This window comes from Dendrobates tinctorius, unplaced genomic scaffold (genome assembly GCF_039654945.1).
Source record: "Dendrobates tinctorius isolate UK_male_01 unplaced genomic scaffold, ASM3965494v1 ptg000167l, whole genome shotgun sequence".
Classification (NCBI taxonomy): domain Eukaryota; kingdom Metazoa; phylum Chordata; class Amphibia; order Anura; family Dendrobatidae; genus Dendrobates; species Dendrobates tinctorius.
Window position 1 is genome coordinate 2082635 of NW_027361834.1, and position 20934 is coordinate 2103568.

Sequence of the window (20934 nt, forward strand, 5' to 3'; positions counted from 1 at the left end):
ATCACAACACAGAACCAGACCAGCAGTCAGTCAGAGGGCAAAAAAACCTTCACACTGCTTATCTATGAACTGCTCCAATATTTATGCTTATCCCTCTCCCATAATGACTATTCCGCTTCACATCACTTGTCTTATCTATTGAGTTATTTCTGTGCTGTCTTGTGTATAAATATGTGATTCTTCAGATTTTGTATTGGTCTAGCCTGATGAAGAGACCTGCGTAGCCTCGAAAGCTTGCAATATGTTACCATCTTTTCAGTTAGCCATTAAAAAGTTATCAACCACTGAGGACTCTCGATTCTGAATATTCTTCTATAGAGCCTGCTGCATATTTAAGAGGCACTGTTTGGGATCGGTCAAGATGTGCAAGGAACCCTCCCCTCTTAGGTCATAAATGTCAGATTGGTTGTGGTGGGACCCCCGGCACCTGCACCGATGCCAGCAGGATGTGATCAGTCGCGGAGCTCTGTCAATTGTATAGTGGCTGCGGCCAGGTACTGCACACCAGCCACCTATCTGAATGACTTGCAGTGGTCTTCCGTACTTATACAGTTGTTGGCGTTGTGCTGTTCTGCTCCACAACTGATAAGTTTTGTCTACCACCCTGATCTGGTAACAGTTGACCCATGTGAGTGCCAGGAGTTGCATCCCCACAATCTGTTATTGATGAGTTATATTAACAATTCACCATAACTACAGGGCAGCACGGTGGCTCAGTGGCTAGCATTGCAGCACTGGCGTCCTGGGTACAAATCCCACCAAGGAGAACATCTGCAAGGAGTTTGTATGTTCTCCCCATGTTTGCGTGGGTTTCCTCCAGGTTCTCCGATTTCCTCACACATTCCAAAGACATACTGATAGGGATTCAAGATTGTGAGCCCCGATGGGGACAGTGACGATAATGTCCAAAGGACTGTGGAATTAATGGCGCTATATAAGCGAGGAAAATGAATAAACAAAAATAAATAAATATAAAGAGTAGTGGACAACTTCTTTAAAGACTGTTTCTGATATATTATGTGTAGTTAAGGCCTCTTTCACACATGAGTTTTTTGCCTTCAGGCGCGATCCGGCTTTTTTTGGAAAAAACGGATCCGGCAAAATGCAATGCCGGATCCGGTTTTTCCCCATTGACTTGCATTAGCGCCGGATCGCGCCGGATGGCATTGCGTTTCATCCGTTTTTTGACGGATCCGGCAACTTGTCTCATTCCGGCGTCTTGAAAAAACGTCTACTGTAACGTTTTTTGTCTCCGGCGAAAAAGCCGGAAGTGCCGGATCCGGCGCTTCCAGCTTTTTGCTACAATGAAAGTCTATGGGCGCCGGAATGCGCCGGATCCAGAAAAAGACGGATCCAGCAACCGGATCCGTTTTTTTTAAGTCTGCGCATGCTCAGATCCAATTGGCCAGCCGCCAGGAACAGAGACGGATCCAGCAAAAAAACGGATCCGTTTCTACAGTTCTCCAAAATTTATGCCGGATCCGTTTTTTCTAAAAAAAAGCCGGATCCTGCCTGACGGCAAAAAACTGATGTGTGAAAGTAGCCTAATACTCGTTGTCAGGTATAAATGGTAAATAGTGACTCTAGGGAGGAATGTAACTCAATATGCTTAGAATTGTTTTACCAATTGTCAGTGGTTTGCTACTAGATATCTAACCTTTCATCTAGCATTTCATCTTTTTCTTGATAAACCGTTCCCTTAAAACAAAGTATAGCCACATAGCAGTGCGCGGTGAGGATTTGGGCACAAACGTACTAAATACAAATATATCAGACTTATTCACACTCCTGCATGAAAACGTGAATCAGGTACAGACAAAACAGAATTTTCTGCTCCATCTTAATCCATTTTAGCAACTTTTGGAATGTCAAATATCTCACTGACTCTCAGGGTCAATTTTATTGCAAATCTATGTCAGTTTATGCTGCAGATATTGTGGCACTGGATAAGTTTTTGGATGCAAAGTTTTTTCAACCACAAACCATCATGTAGAAACGTAATTGTATTTTGCTAAATTTTTCAACAAAAATAAATAATGATTCAAAGTCCTTAGGCAGAATTTACGCAATGCTGATATGTTGTGAAAAAAAAACACAAAAAAAAAACAAAAAAAACCCAGAAAACATCTGCAGTACGATCACGGTATGTGAGTTCAGCCATTGTGCCTTAGGCCACTTTAGCGTAATATGTGATATGATGTTCTGTGTTTGGGTTATTAGACAAGTGGTGAGGTCGGGCCCTGAGGCTGCAATACAGGATCACAAGCTGCACTACGCCTGTGCAAAACTGGCTCCAAGTTAGGAGTGCAATAATGAAAGACAGATGAGTCAAGAAGACGGAGTCAGCAGCTGATGCTTATCTGGATCAGCTATAAGGACGTGTTCACACAGACTGCCTGTGCACGCAGTGTGGAGGACTACCCAAACATCCAGCCGGGGCAGACCAGCCAGCCACACACACCTCATACGGGACACAATGAGATTCACCACTTGATGTTATGGATGGTCTGGGCCTGACAATGACAACAGGACATGGTTGGTGCTTCTTGGAGTAAGAAAAGACATGAGCTCGGAGTACGAGTAAACTGATCGCTGTATTAATAGGACGCAGAGGGCCGAGCTCGCTGTATTAATAGGACGCAGAGGGCCGAGCTCGCTGTATTAATAGGACGCAGAGGGCCGAGCTCGCTGTATTAATAGGACGCAGAGGGCCGAGCTCGCTGTATTAATAGGACGCAGAGGGCCGAGCTCGCTGTATTAATAGGACGCAGAGGGCCGAGCTCGCTGTATTAATAGGACGCAGAGGGCCGAGCTCGCTGTATTAATAGGACGCAGAGGGCCGAGCTCGCTGTATTAATAGGATGCAGAGGGCCGAGCTCGCTGTATTAATAGGATGCAGAGGGCCGAGCTCGCTGTATTAATAGGAGGCAGAGGGCTGAGCTCGCTGTATTAATAGGATGCACGGGCCGAGCGCGCTATATTAATAGTATTAGCCTGGCGTAAAGCGCAGATATGTCCGATCCATCCGGATGCACGTTTATCAGTAATGAAGGAGGATGTCCAACAACCCCTTACTAAGCAGGGCAAACATAAGCAATAAAAAAAAAAAAAAAAAAAAAAAAAAAGGTTACACAGTTACACACTAAGGAATAACATTTTCTCTTACTACTAGCAGGATCCCAAAGACAACAACAAACATTAAAATCTACTATAGACACAATTCCCAAATAATGGCGGAGGTGAGGGTATTTTAAAGTGAATCAATGTTCAGCAATGTCCACAGAGAGTAAAGGCCTGCTTATACTGACTGATCGGGGGCACTAAATGACCACCGACTGAAAATATACCAGTCAGTAGATATTTAGTAGCCGATTTAAACAGGTGGACTTGCTCTTCGGATGAGCGCTGAATGATCTGTAATAGATCTTGCTGCACAAAAGTCCATCATTCTCGGCAGCACATTGTGCTTTGTAAACATGACTCGCACTGCCGAGAACCTGACAAACAAGAATTTTCTTGCTTGACTAATCGGCGCCATATTTACGGTACATTGAAAGTTTATGGTAACATGATTGCTCTTCACTACACTTGTGCATGATAAGTCGGCACCAAGGACGTCCATTACAGATCCACCTCCTCACCTTGAGGGCTGTGCGCTGAATACCAGCGGCACTGACGTATGGTGTGATGCCGCAGGGGAAGCCCAAGCTGAATTGTTAATAGACTGTACACAGTCATAGGCCATGTTCACACATGCCAAAATAGTGGGGGTATTTTGCGCAGGTCAAAATGTACAATAATGCATTCACAATTTTATATGCATTTTTTAAAGCCACCCCTACAAAAGTTTATGAAAAAAAAATGCTCAAAAAAAAACTGCAAAAGGTTGCCCAGCATCTTTTAATTACAGTGAGGCCTGAGTTTTCATGAAATCACATACACTTTTTTCTCAAACTGTTAAAGGCAGTAGAGTTTCACATGAAAAAAATGCAGCAGGAAAAACATGCATTATGTTATGCTACGTGAGAACAAGGCCAAATACTTCCTCAAACTGTGCCAAGCAGCTTCCCAATTAAGGTATTAGCGTCACCTGTTGGAAGCAGGTACCCCCTCGATAAAGCAGGTATGCGAAATGCGCATCAGGGACCGCAAGGGGGGCTACTAGCAGTCCAGACTTATTATAGGTAAGCAGAAGTGATCTCTTATGGCAGCTTGTACTGCTGGTGCACATGGTGCATGCTATAACTAGGTGTACTTCTAGTTACTTGGTGCTGTCTATATATAGGTCTTAGGCTACTTTCACACATCAGTTTTTTGCCGTCAGGCAGGATCCGGCTTTTTTTAGAAAAAACGGATCCGGCATAAATTTTGGAAAACTGTAGAAACGGATCCGTTTTTTTGCTGGATCCGTCTCTGTTCCTGGCGGCTGGCCAATTGGATCTGAGCATGCGCAGACTTAAAAAAACCGGATCCGGTTGCTGGATCCGTCTTTTTCTGGATCCGGCGCATTCCGGCGCCCATAGACTTTCATTGTAGCAAAAAGCTGGAAGCGCCGGATCCGGCGCTTCCGGCTTTTTCGCCGGAGACAAAAAACGTTACAGTAGACGTTTTTTCAAGACGCCGGAATGAGACAAGTTGCCGGATCCGGCAAAAAACGGATGAAACGCAATGCCATCCGGCGCGATCCGGCGCTAATGCAAGTCAATGGGGAAAAACCGGATCCGGCATTGCATTTTGCCGGATCCGTTTTTTCCAAAAAAAAAGCCGGATCGCGCCTGAAGGCAAAAAACTGATGTGTGAAAGAGGCCTTAGTGACTTTTTGGTTCTGCCTTCCCATGTCTTATTGGACCTCTACCCTCTCCTTGCCTAACCTCCATGTCTCCTCCACAGTTTTTTAATTGTTGTCATGCACTTTTTGTTTAGTATGGTTTTAATGTAACATTCTAATTAAACTTGTCTTATTTATACTACTTTTTGGTGGTTTATGGCTTACTCCATCCCCTTTACAGTATCAGAATAGTACAGGTGTTAAGTTTTTCTTGGATAAAATGCATCTAGTAGTAACAAAATATATATATATATATATATATATATATATATATATATATATATATATATATATATATATATATATATAGTGTTGCTCTTTTGATTTGTATGGGTGGCATACGGTAAACATGCCACTATCTGTAGGAAAACAAGCAAACGTACTCTATGGGTCCCATAAGTGAGCTCATGGCATCAAGGTTAACAGTAAAACAATTACCTCACTACTTTGAGGTTAGAGATCTTTTAAGACTGATTGCCATTCTTTATTTTAGTTCCCGCATTTCTAAGTGTGAAGATTCTGCCTCATCCAGAGCGCCTCTAGTGAAAAATACAGCTGGGCGAACAAAGGTGCTCATCCACGGGATAAACCTCTGCCGGGATGATAAATGGGAACCAACTCAATGACTTCATTAAAACCATGGCTAGAATCAGTTCATGAATCGTGACTACATCAACAAGTGAAACAAATATTTACCGGCGCCCCCGTGGGCCTTTGTTCAGTACGATACAGAGAAACCAAGTCTTTATTTAGAAAGCACTTGTGCGCTGCTGAAACAAAAAAGCTGAAGCAGCAGGTAGATTATTATTTCCAGCACAATCTGCTTTAGCTCAGAAATACAGTCCCGCAACAAAGGCGGCTTGTGTTCCAGAACTTTTCAGGATTTTGTTTTCTCTTTAATGACAAGAATCATAGCGATTGCAAAGAGCAAGAACTCCGCAGAACTCCCTCACACTTCAGTGTTCTATGTAAAACGGTAGTGCTAACGTTTTGTGTAGAATGCCAGTACATCTGCATCACAGTTTATTAGTATTAATTTTTTTATTTTACTTTATTTTTTTAATTTTCCCATTAAATATTTCTGATACGCTTTCTTTATTTTCCCCTGCTTTGAAAGGAGCAAATAAAAGAGCAGACCTCATCCCAACCTGGTGGACCTTGCCTGAAATAAAATAAGCACAAGCCAGCAAAGATATTTGTTCGACTTTCCCTAGAGATGTGCTGATTATAAAGGGATTGTCTCAGGTATAATCTTCAAGAGCACACCGCTCCTCAGCCTCATGGCTCACTGCTTGCTGGCAGTGCAGGGGTCAATGTGAACTGTGCACCCTCCACAATGCTGCAAGCTAAGGACGCTGTGGTTCTGCAGCATTGGGGGGGGGGGGGGGGAGCACAGGGGCACTAAGATCAAGCAATCCAGGCAGATTAAGAGAAGAACTTATATGTTTTCTCCTAAAGAGCTTGCAAGTTCTTAACTCCTTTTGTCTACAATACCGGCCACTAACGACAAGACTGCAGCAGTGGCTGGTAACCTAGGCAAGTAGTAAACTATAAGGCCACCTTCACACAATCAGTATTTGTAAACCCAAACCAGAAGTGGTGACTTGTTTCTATTATACTTTTCCCACCGATTGTTTCTCTCCCCCCCCCCCCCCCCCCCCATGTAGCCTGAAAGAAAGGAAAAAGGAGTTAGACTATACTCCCAGCGGGCGGTCTTGGTCCGATGGGTGTTGCGGTCCGGCTCCTCCCTTCTTCTATTGGTGACAGCCTCTTCTTTGCTGCCTGTTGTGGCTACTGCGCAGGCGCACTGCTCTGCTCTGTTGAGGGCAGAGCAGAATACTGCAGTGCGCTGGCGCCGGACCTCTCCCGACGCCTGAGCACTGCAGGACTCTGCTCTGCCCTCAACATGGCAGAGCAATGCGCCTGCGCAGGAGCCACGACAGGCAGCAAAGAAGAGGCCGTCACTGTTAGAAGATGGGAGGCGCCGGACCGCAACACCCATCGGACCAAGACCGGATGCCAGGGTGAGTATAATCTAACTTTTTTCTTATCTTTCAGGTTACACTGGGGGCTTATCTACAGCATTACAGAAAGCTGTAGATAAGCCCCTGATGGCGGTGCCGGCAGCTGATAGGCAAAAAAAAAGGGGTTACAGATTCCCTTTAAGGGGGTAAAAGCTGCAGACAGGGTCCCTTTAAGTTTTACCTGTAAATGCTTTTTCAGGTTACAGTAATTACAATTCATGTTGACTGAATTGCTGCAGAAGAATAGGCTTTCAAGTGTGGAAAACAGAACACACCGAGCTGCAAAAATACATTTTCACACCAACAGATTTGTTCTACAATTGCACCCAGAGAGTGTTGAGACAAGTATGGAAAGCACAGAAGCTGCAAAAACGCCTTGACGGGAAGACCACCCTCAGATGTCTGACCTTTAAGCCACAGTTCAGGCAACTGGATATTGAAACAACTTGAACACATTAGAGATTGCAAAGCATTATTCCAGAAACCGCAGTGAATTCCTTCCTGACATTGTTGTAGTTTGTATTCCTCAAACATTACTAGCAGAGCGCGGCGCGTTCAATGAAATCTCTACCAAGCTTATGTCTAGCAGAGACAGGAAAAGACTATGGCCCCGATTCATCACAGCAATGTTGCCACAGTTCTGTCGAAAAAATTTTAAGCAACTTGTAAGTTGAGCCAAAATGTTGTGACTTTCGGAGTTTTTACACCAGTTTCTCCAAGCTCCGTCAAAATGGGTGAAGATGTACGGGGAGTGCGACGTCACAGCTCCTCTAATGCTTGATGAGTTGTAGTGTTCCTTAACGCCAGAAATCTTACTACAGTCCCTGACTGGAGTAAGTTTTCTGGAATGACGCACGGTGGTGCATATCACTTGTCAGATACTCCTAACAGGCATATCTTAATGAATCAGGAGCATCTGACTCCAAGACGCCCACTCATCAACACCGGCAATTATCTTGTCGGTGTTGATGAATCGGGGCCCATGACATGAGCTGATGAACGCTAAAATGGAGTGTCATTTTAATGAAATGTCAACCTTTCTAATTGCGTTTGTCCAATGTGCTTTGTTTTCTACTGGGGAAATGACTGTTCTCATTACCCATTGTCAATGGTGGATTAGGCATAATTTGCATCCAGCTTTATTACACGATTACAGATAACACCTTTTACTGTGACAATTACATGACTACTGAAAAGTGATCTCTACAGAACAGGAAGTCAGGTCCGTCTCATTGGTCATGTAAAAAACGGCAACATCTGAGGAACATGTTTGAAAGTTGGTCCTTGGTGCAATGATTTATGCAGAGACCACAAATGGTCACTCATGTTTTGTTGACCAGCGCAGCTCTCCTTTGCCTCCGCACTTCCTGGGTGTCGCGAGGGGGAAGTTCGCTCCTGAGGATTGACAGTATGAAGCAGCGACATGATCGTGTCGCTGGCCTCATTGCCTCTGCAACATTGGGAGAGTGTAGGGGGACTGATGCGGCTGGATCCAGGTTTAGTGCAGCGCTTGGAGTGCACATTCCTTACCTAGGAGACCGGCCATCTCGGATGCATCGGAAAGCTGCAAAACTATAAAACTGAAGTGAATTATGATAAGAATTAGGCAGTAAATTGCAAATTTGCCTATTATTTAGAGCCACAATGCAATTTACACATTTAACAAGATAAGACCCAACACCTTTAAGGGTTATTCCAATCTCAGTCTTTCATGATGGAGACTGGGATAATGTCGCCCAGACTACGACAACTAGAGACTGAGCGGCTCGGCCGTTCACCTTTCATTCCAATGTAAGTTACAGAAACCGCATACTCCACTTTCCATAGCTTTACATCTAATGGTGGAGAATGGACAGAGTGAACCCCGTCTCAGCCAGGAAATGCTGAAATGGCAATAATTCTATGCGCATCCCTGGTGTACAGATATTATCATTTTGTTGTATGGGTTGTTAACGCACTTTGAACCTCCAGATATTATTGGGCTGCCTGTACCCTATAGGGAGCGTTCATTACATTGCTTTACCCCCTTGTTTACTTATTTCTTTACCATCATTGTTTATCACGGGGGGGGGGGACCCCCTCTGTCTTAGTATTTTTATGGGGCCAAATCGGTTGGATTTGGTCTATACATGGTCTCCTCAGGTGGGGTATTAGACATCAACATGTACAATTGATTGTCTACACTATCAATGGTCTGGATTATGTGGGCTTGAAGCTTTTTTTTGCCTTGTTTTACTGCGTTTATTTCAAACATAATTTACTCAATTGGTTGCGGTGACTTGGATGTACACTACACCAGGGATAGAAGGAGTTGGACAGGGTTGATTGCCCCATTATGGGCCTATTTTTGCGTGGGTTTCTGGTTTTAATATTATATTATGTAGGTCAATAAAGAGTAACAATTTTATATATCCTTTTGAGTGATCATTATGACATTTTATGCCTTTTCTCTGTGGGTTTCTGAATTAAAATTGGGCATAACACAGGCGATCCTCCTCAATTGCGGTGGTGCCCTCCTTTTTCAACATTTCTTTAATTTCTGCACAATGTCCAAAAAGAACATCAGATTAATAACTACGGTAATGGACAACTGAAAAAGTTGATTTTTCGTCAGGCCCTACTTACAATAATTCAATTACATGACAGACAGGGATTTCTGTTGAGAGAGCAGCCTGTTTGTACATCATGTCCATTCAACACATACAGTGCTGAGATGCTAATCATCCAAAATTAGAACTGCATGCTTTCACCCCACCCAGCAAAACAACACATGATCAATGGCAGAGTCAGAGCTGTCCAGCTACAGGGGCATCACAATACAGAGGATTCAACACCACATCCACCAATAGCTACAGGGGGAATCTCAATACAGAGGATTCATCCACACATCCACCCAGAGCTACAGGGGGCACCACAATACAGAGGATTCATCCACACATCCACCAATAGCTACAGGGGGCATCACAATACAGAGGATTCAACAGCACATCCATCAAGAGCTACAGGGGGCATCACAATACAGAGGATTCATCCACATATCCACCAAGAGCTACAGGGGGCATCACAATACAGAGGATTCATCCACACATCCACCAAGAGCTACAGGGGGCATCACAATACAGAGGATTCATCCACACATCCACCAAGAGCTACAGGGGGCATCACAATACAGAGGATTCATCCACACATCCAATAAGAGCTACAGGGGGCATCACAATACAGAGGATTCATCCACACATCCACCAATAGCTACAGGGGGCATCACAACACAGAGGATTCATCCACACATCCACCAAGAGCTACAGGGGGGCATCACAATACAGAGAATTCACCAACACATTCACCAAGAGCTACAGGGGGCATCACAATACAGAGGATTCATCCACACATCCAAAAAGAGCTACAGGGGGGGCATCACAATACAGAGAATTAATCCACACATCCACCAAGAGCTACAGGGGGCATCACAATACAGAGGATTCATGCACACATCCATCAAGAGCTACAGGGGGCATCACAATACAGAGAATTCACCAACACATTCACCAAGAGCTACAGGGGGCATCACAATACAGAGGATTCATCCACACATCCAAAAAGAGCTACAGGGGGCATCACAATACAGAGAATTAATCCACACATCCACCAAGAGCTACAGGGGGCATCACAATACAGAGGATTCATGCACACATCCATCAAGAGCTACAGGGGGCATCACAATACAGAGAATTCATCCACACATCCAACAAGAGCTACAGGGGTCATCACAATACAGAGGATTCATCCACACATCCAATAAGAGCTACAGGGGGCATCACAATACAGAGGATTCATCCACACATCCACCAATAGCTACAGGGGGCATCACAACACAGAGGATTCATCCACACATCCACCAAGAGCTACAGGGGGGCATCACAATACAGAGAATTCACCAACACATTCACCAAGAGCTACAGGGGGCATCACAATACAGAGGATTCATCCACACATCCAAAAAGAGCTACAGGGGGGGCATCACAATACAGAGAATTAATCCACACATCCACCAAGAGCTACAGGGGGCATCACAATACAGAGGATTCATGCACACATCCATCAAGAGCTACAGGGGGCATCACAATACAGAGAATTCACCAACACATTCACCAAGAGCTACAGGGGGCATCACAATACAGAGGATTCATCCACACATCCAAAAAGAGCTACAGGGGGCATCACAATACAGAGAATTAATCCACACATCCACCAAGAGCTACAGGGGGCATCACAATACAGAGGATTCATGCACACATCCATCAAGAGCTACAGGGGGCATCACAATACAGAGAATTCATCCACACATCCAACAAGAGCTACAGGGGTCATCACAATACAGAGGATTCATCCACACATCCACCAAGAGCTACAGGGGTCATCACAATACAGAGAATTCATCCACACATCCACCAAGAGCTACAGGGGTCATCACAATACAGAGAATTCATCCACACATCCAAGAGCTACAGGGGGCATCACAATACAGAGAATTCATCCACACATCCACCAAGAGCTACAGGGGGCATCACAACACAGAGAATTCATCCACACATCCAGCAAGAGCTACAGGGGGCATCACAATACAGAGGATTCATCCACACATCCACCAAGAGCTACAGGGGGCATCACAATACAAAGGATTAATCCACACATCCACCAAGAGCTACAGGGGGCATCACAATACAGAAAATTCATCCACACATCCACCAAGAGCTACAGGGGGCATCACAATAGAGAGAATTCATCCACACATCCAGCAAGAGCTACAGGGGACATCACAATACAGAGGATTCATCCACACATCCAAAAAGAACTACAGGGGGCATCAGAATAGAGAGAATTCATCCACACATCCAGCAAGAGCTACAGGGGACATCACAATACAGAGGATTCAACAGCACATGCACCAAGAGCTACAGGGGGCATCACAATACAGAGGATTCATCCACACATTCACCAAGTGCTACAGGGGGCATCACAATACAGAGGATTCAACCACACATCCACCAAGAGCTATAGGGGGCATCACAATACAGAAAATTCATCCACACATCCACCAAGAGCTACAGGGGGCATCACAATACAGAGGATTCAACAGCACATCCACCAAGAGCTACAGGGGGCATCACAATAGAGGATTCAACAGCACATCCACCAAGAGCTACAGGGGCATCACAATACAGAGGATTCATCCACACATCCACCAAGAGCTACAGGGGGCATCACAATACAGAGGATTCAACAGCACATCCACCAAGAGCTACAGGGGGCATCCCAATACAGAGAATTCATCCACACATCCAGCAAGAGCTACAGGGGGCATCCCAATACAGAGAATTCATCCACACATCCAGCAAGAGCTACAGGGGGCATCACAATACAGAGAATTCATCCACACATCCATCAAGAGCTACAGGGGGCATCACAATACAGAGGATTCATCCACACATCCAACAAGAGCTACAGGGGGCATCACAATACAGAGGATTCATCCACACATCCATCAAGAGCTACAGGGGGCATCACAATACAGAGAATTCATCCACACTTCCACCAAGAGCTACAGGGGCCATCACAAAGTGGATTCAACAGCACATCCACCAAGAGCTACAGAGGGCATCACAATACAGAGGACTCAACAGCACATCCACGAAGAGCTACAGGGGGCATCACAATACAGAGAATTTAACAGCACATCCACGAAGAGCTTTAGGGGGGCATCACAATACAGAGGATTCAACAGCACATCCACCAAGAGCTACAGGGGGCATCACAATACAGAGGATTCAACAGCACATCCACCAAGAGCTACAGGGGGCATCACAATACAGAGAATTCATCCACACTTCCACCAAGAGCTACAGGGGGCATCACAAAGTGGATTCAACAGCACATCCACCAAGAGCTACAGGGGGCATCACAATACAGAGGATTCAACAGCACATCCATCAAGAGCTACAGGGGGCATCACAATACAGAGGATTCATCCACACATCCACCAAGAGCTACAGGGGGGCATCAAAATACAGAGAATTCAACACATTCACCAAGAGCTACAGGGGGAATCACAATACAGAGGATTCATCCAAACATCCAAAAAGAGCTACAGGGGACATCACAATACAGAGAATTCATCCACACATCCAAAAAGAGCTACAGGGGGCATCACAATAGAGAGAATTCATCCTCACATCCAGCAAGAGCTACAGGGGGCATCACAATACAGAGAATTCATCCACACATCCAGCAAGAGCTACAGGGGACATCAAAATACAGAAGATTCAACAGCACATCCACCAAGAGCTACAGGGGGCATCACAATACAGAGGATTCATCCACACATCCATCAAGAGCTACAGGGGGCATCACAATACAGAGAATTCATCCACACATCCATCAAGAGCTACAGGGGTCATCACAATACAGAGAATTCATCCACACATCCAAGAGCTACAGGGGGCATCACAATACAGAGAATTCATCCACACATCCACTAAGAGCTACAGGGGGCATCACAATACAGAGAATTCAACAACACATCCACCAAGATCTACAGGGGGCATCACAATACAGAGGATTCATCCACACATCCACCAAGATCTACAGGGGGGGCATCACAATACAGAGAATTCATCCACACATCCACCAAGGGCTACAGGGGGGGCATCACAATACAGAGGATTCATCCACCAAGAGCTACAGGGGGCATCACAATACAGAGGATTCATCCACACATCCAACAAGAGCTACAGGGGGGCATCACAATACAGAGAATTCATCCACACATCCACCAAGAGCTACAGGGGGCATCACAATACAGAGAATTCATCCACACTTCCACCAAGAGCTACAGGGGCCATCACAAAGTGGATTCAACAGCACATCCACCAAGAGCTACAGAGGGCATCACAATACAGAGGACTCAACAGCACATACACCAAGAGCTACAGGGGACATCACAATACAGAGAATTTAACAGCACATCCACGAAGAGCTTTAGGGGGGCATCACAATACAGAGGATTCAACAGCACATCCACCAAGAGCTACAGGGGGCATCACAATACAGAGAATTCATCCACACATCCATCAAGAGCTAAAGGGGTCATCACAATACAGAGAATTCATCCACACATCCACCAAGAGCTACAGGGGGCATCACAATACAGAGAATTCAACAACACATCCACCAAGATCTACAGGGGGCATCACAATACAGAGGATTCATCCACCAAGAGCTACAGGGGGCATCACAATACAGAGGATTCATCCACACATCCACCAAGGGCTACAGGGGGGGCATCACAATACAGAGGATTCATCCACCAAGAGCTACAGGGGGCATCACAATACAGAGGATTCATCCACACATCCAACAAGAGCTACAGGGGGGAATCACAATACAGAGAATTCATCCACACATCCACCAAGAGCTACAGGGGGCATCACAAAGTGGATTCAACAGCACATCCACCAAGAGCTACAGAGGGCATCACAATACAGAGGACTCAACAGCACATACACCAAGAGCTACAGGGGACATCACAATACAGAGAATTTAACAGCACATCCACGAAGAGCTTTAGGGGGGCATCACAATACAGAGGATTCAACAGCACATCCACCAAGAGCTACAGGGGGCATCACAATACAGAGGATTCAACAGCACATCCACCAAGAGCTACAGGGGGCATCACAATACAGAGGATTCAACAGCACATCCACCAAGAGCTACAGAGGGCATCACAAAGTGGATTCAACAGCAAATCCACCAAGAGCTACAGGGGGCATCACAATACAGAGAATTCATCCACACATCCACCAAGAGCTACAGGGGGGCATCACAATACAGAGAATTCAACAACACATAACACATTCACCAAGAGCTACAGGGGGCATCACAATACAGAGGATTCATCCACACATCCAAAAAGAGCTACAGGGGGCATCACAATAGAGAGAATTCATCCACACATCCAGCAAGAGCTACATGGGGCATCACAATACAGAGAATTCATCCACACATCCAGCAAGAGCTACAGGGGACATCACAATACAGAGGATTCATCCACACATCCAAAAAGAGCTACAGGGGGCATCACAATAGAGAGAATTCATCCACACATCCAGCAAGAGCTACAGTGGACATCACAATACAGAGGATTCAAAAGCACATCCACCAAGAGCTACAGGGGGCATCACAATACAGAGGATTCATCCACACATCCACCAAGAGCTACAGGGGGCATCACAATACAGAGGATTCATCTACACATCCAGCAAGAGCTACAGGGGGCATCACAATACAGAAAATTCATCCACACATCCACCAAGAGCTACAGGGGGCATCACAATACAGAGGATTCAACAGCACATCCACCAAGAGCTACAGGGGGCATCACAATACAGAGGATTCATCCACACATCCATCAAGAGCTACAGGGGGCATCACAATACAGAGGATTCATCCACACATCCACCAAGAGCTACAGGGGGCATCACAATACAGAGAATTCATCCACACATCCAAGAGCTACAGGGGCATCACAAAGAGGATTCAACAGCACATCCACCAAGAGCTACAGGGGGCATCACAATAAAGAGAATTCAACAGCACATCCACCAAGAGCTACAGGGGGCATCACAATACAGAGAATTCATCCACACATCCAGCAAGAGCTACAGGGGGCATCACAATACAGAGGATTCATCCACACATCCACCAAGAGCTACAGGGGGCATCACAATACAGAGGATTCATCCACACATCCACCAAGGGCTACAGGGGGGCATCACAATACAGAGGATTCATCCAGACATCCATCAAGAGCTACAGGGGGCATCACAATACAGAGAATTCATCCACACATCCATCAAGAGCTACAGGGGGCATCACAATACAGAGAATTCATCCACACATCCATCAAGAGCTACAGGGGGCATCACAATACAGAGGATTCATCCACACATCCATCAAGAGCTACAGGGGGCATCACAATACAGAGAATTCATCCACACATCCATCAAGAGCTACAGGGGGCATCACAATACAGAGGATTCATCCACACATCCAACAAGAGCTACAGGGGGCATCACAATACAGAGGATTCATCCACACATCCATCAAGAGCTACAGGGGGCATCACAATACAGAGAATTCATCCACACTTCCACCAAGAGCTACAGGGGCCATCACAAAGTGGATTCAACAGCACATCCACCAAGAGCTACAGAGGGCATCACAATACAGAGGACTCAACAGCACATCCACGAAGAGCTACAGGGGGCATCACAATACAGAGAATTTAACAGCACATCCACGAAGAGCTTTAGGGGGGCATCACAATACAGAGGATTCAACAGCACATCCACCAAGAGCTACAGGGGGCATCACAATACAGAGGATTCAACAGCACATCCACCAAGAGCTACAGGGGGCATCACAATACAGAGAATTCATCCACACTTCCACCAAGAGCTACAGGGGGCATCACAAAGTGGATTCAACAGCACATCCACCAAGAGCTACAGGGGGCATCACAATACAGAGGATTCAACAGCACATCCATCAAGAGCTACAGGGGGCATCACAATACAGAGGATTCATCCACACATCCACCAAGAGCTACAGGGGGGCATCAAAATACAGAGAATTCAACACATTCACCAAGAGCTACAGGGGGCATCACAATACAGAGGATTCATCCAAACATCCAAAAAGAGCTACAGGGGACATCACAATACAGAGAATTCATCCACACATCCAAAAAGAGCTACAGGGGGCATCACAATAGAGAGAATTCATCCTCACATCCAGCAAGAGCTACAGGGGGCATCACAATAGAGAGAATTCATCCACACATCCAGCAAGAGCTACAGGGGACATCACAATACAGAGGATTCATCCACACATCCAAAAAGAGCTACAGGGGGCATCACAATAGAGAGAATTCATCCACACATCCAGCAAGAGCTACAGGGGGCATCACAATACAGAGGATTCAACAGCACATCCACCAAGAGATACAGGGGGCATCACAATACAGAGAATTCATCCACACTTCCACCAAGAGCTACAGGGGGCATCACAAAGTGGATTCAACAGCACATCCACCAAGAGCTACAGGGGGCATCACAATACAGAGGATTCAACAGCACATCCACCAAGAGCTACAGAGGGCATCACAAAGTGGATTCAACAGCAAATCCACCAAGAGCTACAGGGGGCATCACAATACAGAGAATTCATCCACACATCCACCAATAGCTACAGGGGGCATCACAACACAGAGGATTCATCCACACATCCACCAAGAGCTACAGGGGGGCATCAAAATACAGAGAATTCAACACATTCACCAAGAGCTACAGGGGGCATCACAATACAGAGGATTCATCCACACACCCAAAAAGAGCTACAGGGGACATCACAATACAGAGAATTCATCCACACATCCAAAAAGAGCTACAGGGGGCATCACAATAGAGAGAATTCATCCTCACATCCAGCAAGAGCTACAGGGGGCATCACAATAGAGAGAATTCATCCACACATCCAGCAAGAGCCACAGGGGACATCACAATACAGAGGATTCATCCACACATCCAAAAAGAGCTACAGGGGGCATCACAATAGAGAGAATTCATCCACACATTCAGCAAGAGCTACAGGGGGCATCACAATACAGAGGATTCATCCACACATCCACCAAGAGCTACAGGGGGCATCACAATACAGAGGATTCATCCACACATCCACCAAGAGCTACAGGGGGCATCACAATACAGAAAATTCATCCACACATCCACCAAGAGCTACAGGGGGCATCACAATACAGAAAATTCATCCACACATCCACCAAGAGCTACAGGGGGCATCACAATACAGAGGATTCAACAGCACATCCACCAAGAGCTACAGGGGGCATCACAATACAGAGGATTCATCCACACATCCATCAAGAGCTACAGGGGGCATCACAATACAGAGGATTCATCCACACATCCACCAAGAGCTACAGGGGGCATCACAACACAGAGAATTCATCCACACATCCAAGAGCTACAGGGGCATCACAAAGAGGATTCAACAGCACATCCACCAAGAGCTACAGGGGACATCACAATACAGAGAATTCAACAGCACATCCACCAAGAGCTACAGGGGGCATCACAATACAGAGAATTCATCCACACATCCAGCAAGAGCTACAGGGGGCATCACAATACAGAGGATTCATCCACACATCCATCAAGAGCTACAGGGGGCATCACAATACAGAGAATTCATCCACACATCCACCAAGAGCTACAGGGGTCATGACAATACAGAGAATTCATCCACACATCCACCAAGAGCTACAGGGGGCATCACAATACAGAGAATTCATCCACACATCCACCAAGAGCTACAGGGGGCATCACAATACAGAGAATTCAACAACACATCCACCAAGATCTACAGGGGGCATCACAATACAGAGGATTCATCCACACATCCACCCAGAGCTACAGGGGGCATCACAATACAGAGAATTCATCCACACATCCACCAAGAGCTACAGGGGACATCACAATACAGAGAATTCATCCACACATCCACCAAGGGCTACAGGGGGGCATCACAATACAGAGGATTCATCCACACATCCACCAAGAGCTACAGGGGGCATCACAATACAGAGGATTCATCCACACATCCAACAAGAGCTACAGGGGGGCATCACAATACAGAGAATTCATCCACCAAGAGCTACAGGGGGCATCACATTACAGAGGATTCAACAGCACATCCACCAAGAGCTACAGGGGGCATCACAATACAGAGAATTCATCCACACTTCCACCAAGAGCTACAGGGGGCATCACAAAGTGGATTCAACAGCACATCCACCAAGAGCTACAGGGGGCATCACAATACAGAGAATTCAACAGTACATCCATCAAGAGCTACAGGGGGCATCACATTACAGAGGATTCAACAGCACATCCACCAAGAGCTACAGGGGGCATCACAATACAGAGAATTCATCCACACTTCCACCAAGAGCTACAGGGGGCATCACAAAGTGGATTCAACAGCACATCCACCAAGAGCTACAGGGGGCATCACAATACAGAGGATTCAACAGTACATCCATCAAGAGCTACAGTGGGCATCACAATACAGAGGATTCAACAGCACATCCAAAAAGAGCTACAGAGGGCATTACAAAGTGGATTCAACAGCAAATCCACCAAGAGCTACAGGGGGCATCACAATACAGAGAATTCATCCACACATCCACCAATAGCTACAGGGGGCATCACAACACAGAGGATTCATCCACACATCCACCAAGAGCTACAGGGGGGCATCAAAATACAGAGAATTCAACACATTCACCAAGAGCTACAGGGGGCATCACAATACAGAGGATTCATCCACACAACCAAAAAGAGCTACAGGGGGCATCACAATAGAGAGAATTCATCCACACATCCAGCAAGAGCTACAGGGGGCATCACAATAGAGAGAATTCATCGGGACATCACAATACAGAGGATTCATCCACACATCCAAAAAGAGCTACAGGGGGCATCACAATAGAGAGAATTCATCCACACATCCAGCAAGAGCTACAGGGGACATCACAATACAGAGGATTCAACAGCAGATCCATCAAGAGCTACAGGGGGCATCACAATACAGAGGATTCATCCACACATCCACCAAGAGCTACAGGGGGCATCACAATACAGAGGATTCATCCACACATCCACCAAGAGCTACAGGGGGCATCACAATACAGAAAATTCATCCACACATCCACCAAGAGCTACAGGGGGCATCACAATACAGAGGATTCAACAGCACATCCACCAAGAGCTACAGGGGGCATCACAACACAGAGAATTCATCCACACATCCACCAAGAGCTACAGGGGGCATCACAATACAGAGGATTCATCCACACATCCATCAAGAGCTACAGGGGGCATCACAATACAGAGGATTCATCCACACATCCATCAAGAGCTACAGGGGGCATCACAATACAGAGGATTCATCCACACATCCACCAAGAGCTACAGGGGGCATCACAACACAGAGAATTCATCCACACATCCAAGAGCTACAGGGGCATCACAAAGAGGATTCAACAGCACGTCCACCAAGAGCTACAGGGGACATCACAATACAGAGAATTCAACAGCACATCCACCAAGAGCTACAGGGGGCATCACAATACAGAGAATTCATCCACACATCCAGCAAGAGCTACAGGGGGCATCACAATACAGAGGATTCATCCACACATCCATCAAGAGCTACAGGGGGCATCACAATACAGAGGATTCATCCACACATCCAACAAGAGCTACAGGGGGCATCACAATACAGAGGATTCATCCACACATCCAACAAGAGCTACAGGGGGCATCACAATACAGAGGATTCATCCACACATCCATCAAGAGCTACAGGGGGCATCACAATACAGAGAATTCATCCACACATCCACCAAGAGCTACAGGGGTCATCACAATACAGAGAATTCATCCACACATCCAAGAGCTACAGGGGGCATCACAATACAGAGAATTCATCCACACATCCACCAAGAGCTACAGGGGACATCACAATACAGAGGATTCATCCACACATCCACCCAGAGCTACAGGGGGCATCACAATACAGAGAATTCATCCACACATCCACCAAGAGCTACAGGGGACATCACAATACAGAGAATTCATCCACACATCCACCAAGGGCTACAGGGGGGCATCACAATACAGATGATTCATCCACACATCCACCAAGAGCTACAGGGGGCATCACAATACAGAGGATTCATCCACACATCCAACAAGAGCTACAGGGGGGCATCACAATACAGAGAATTCATCCACACATCCACCAAGAGCTACAGGGGGCATCACATTACAGAGGATTCATCCACACTTCCACCAAGAGCTACAGGGGCCATCACAAAGTGGATTCAACAGCACATCCACCAAGAGCTACAGAGGGCATCACAATACAGAGGACTCAACAGCA

The 20934-nt window shown here is 45.9% G+C and overlaps 1 protein-coding gene across 2 annotated transcripts in view; it reads right to left on the minus strand.

The window, feature by feature from the left end:
• The window catches only part of ANKRD28 (ankyrin repeat domain 28), a 200781-nt gene that overhangs the window by 100893 nt on the left and 78954 nt on the right, over positions 1 to 20934 (minus strand). The gene's annotated exons all lie outside the window — the stretch shown is intronic.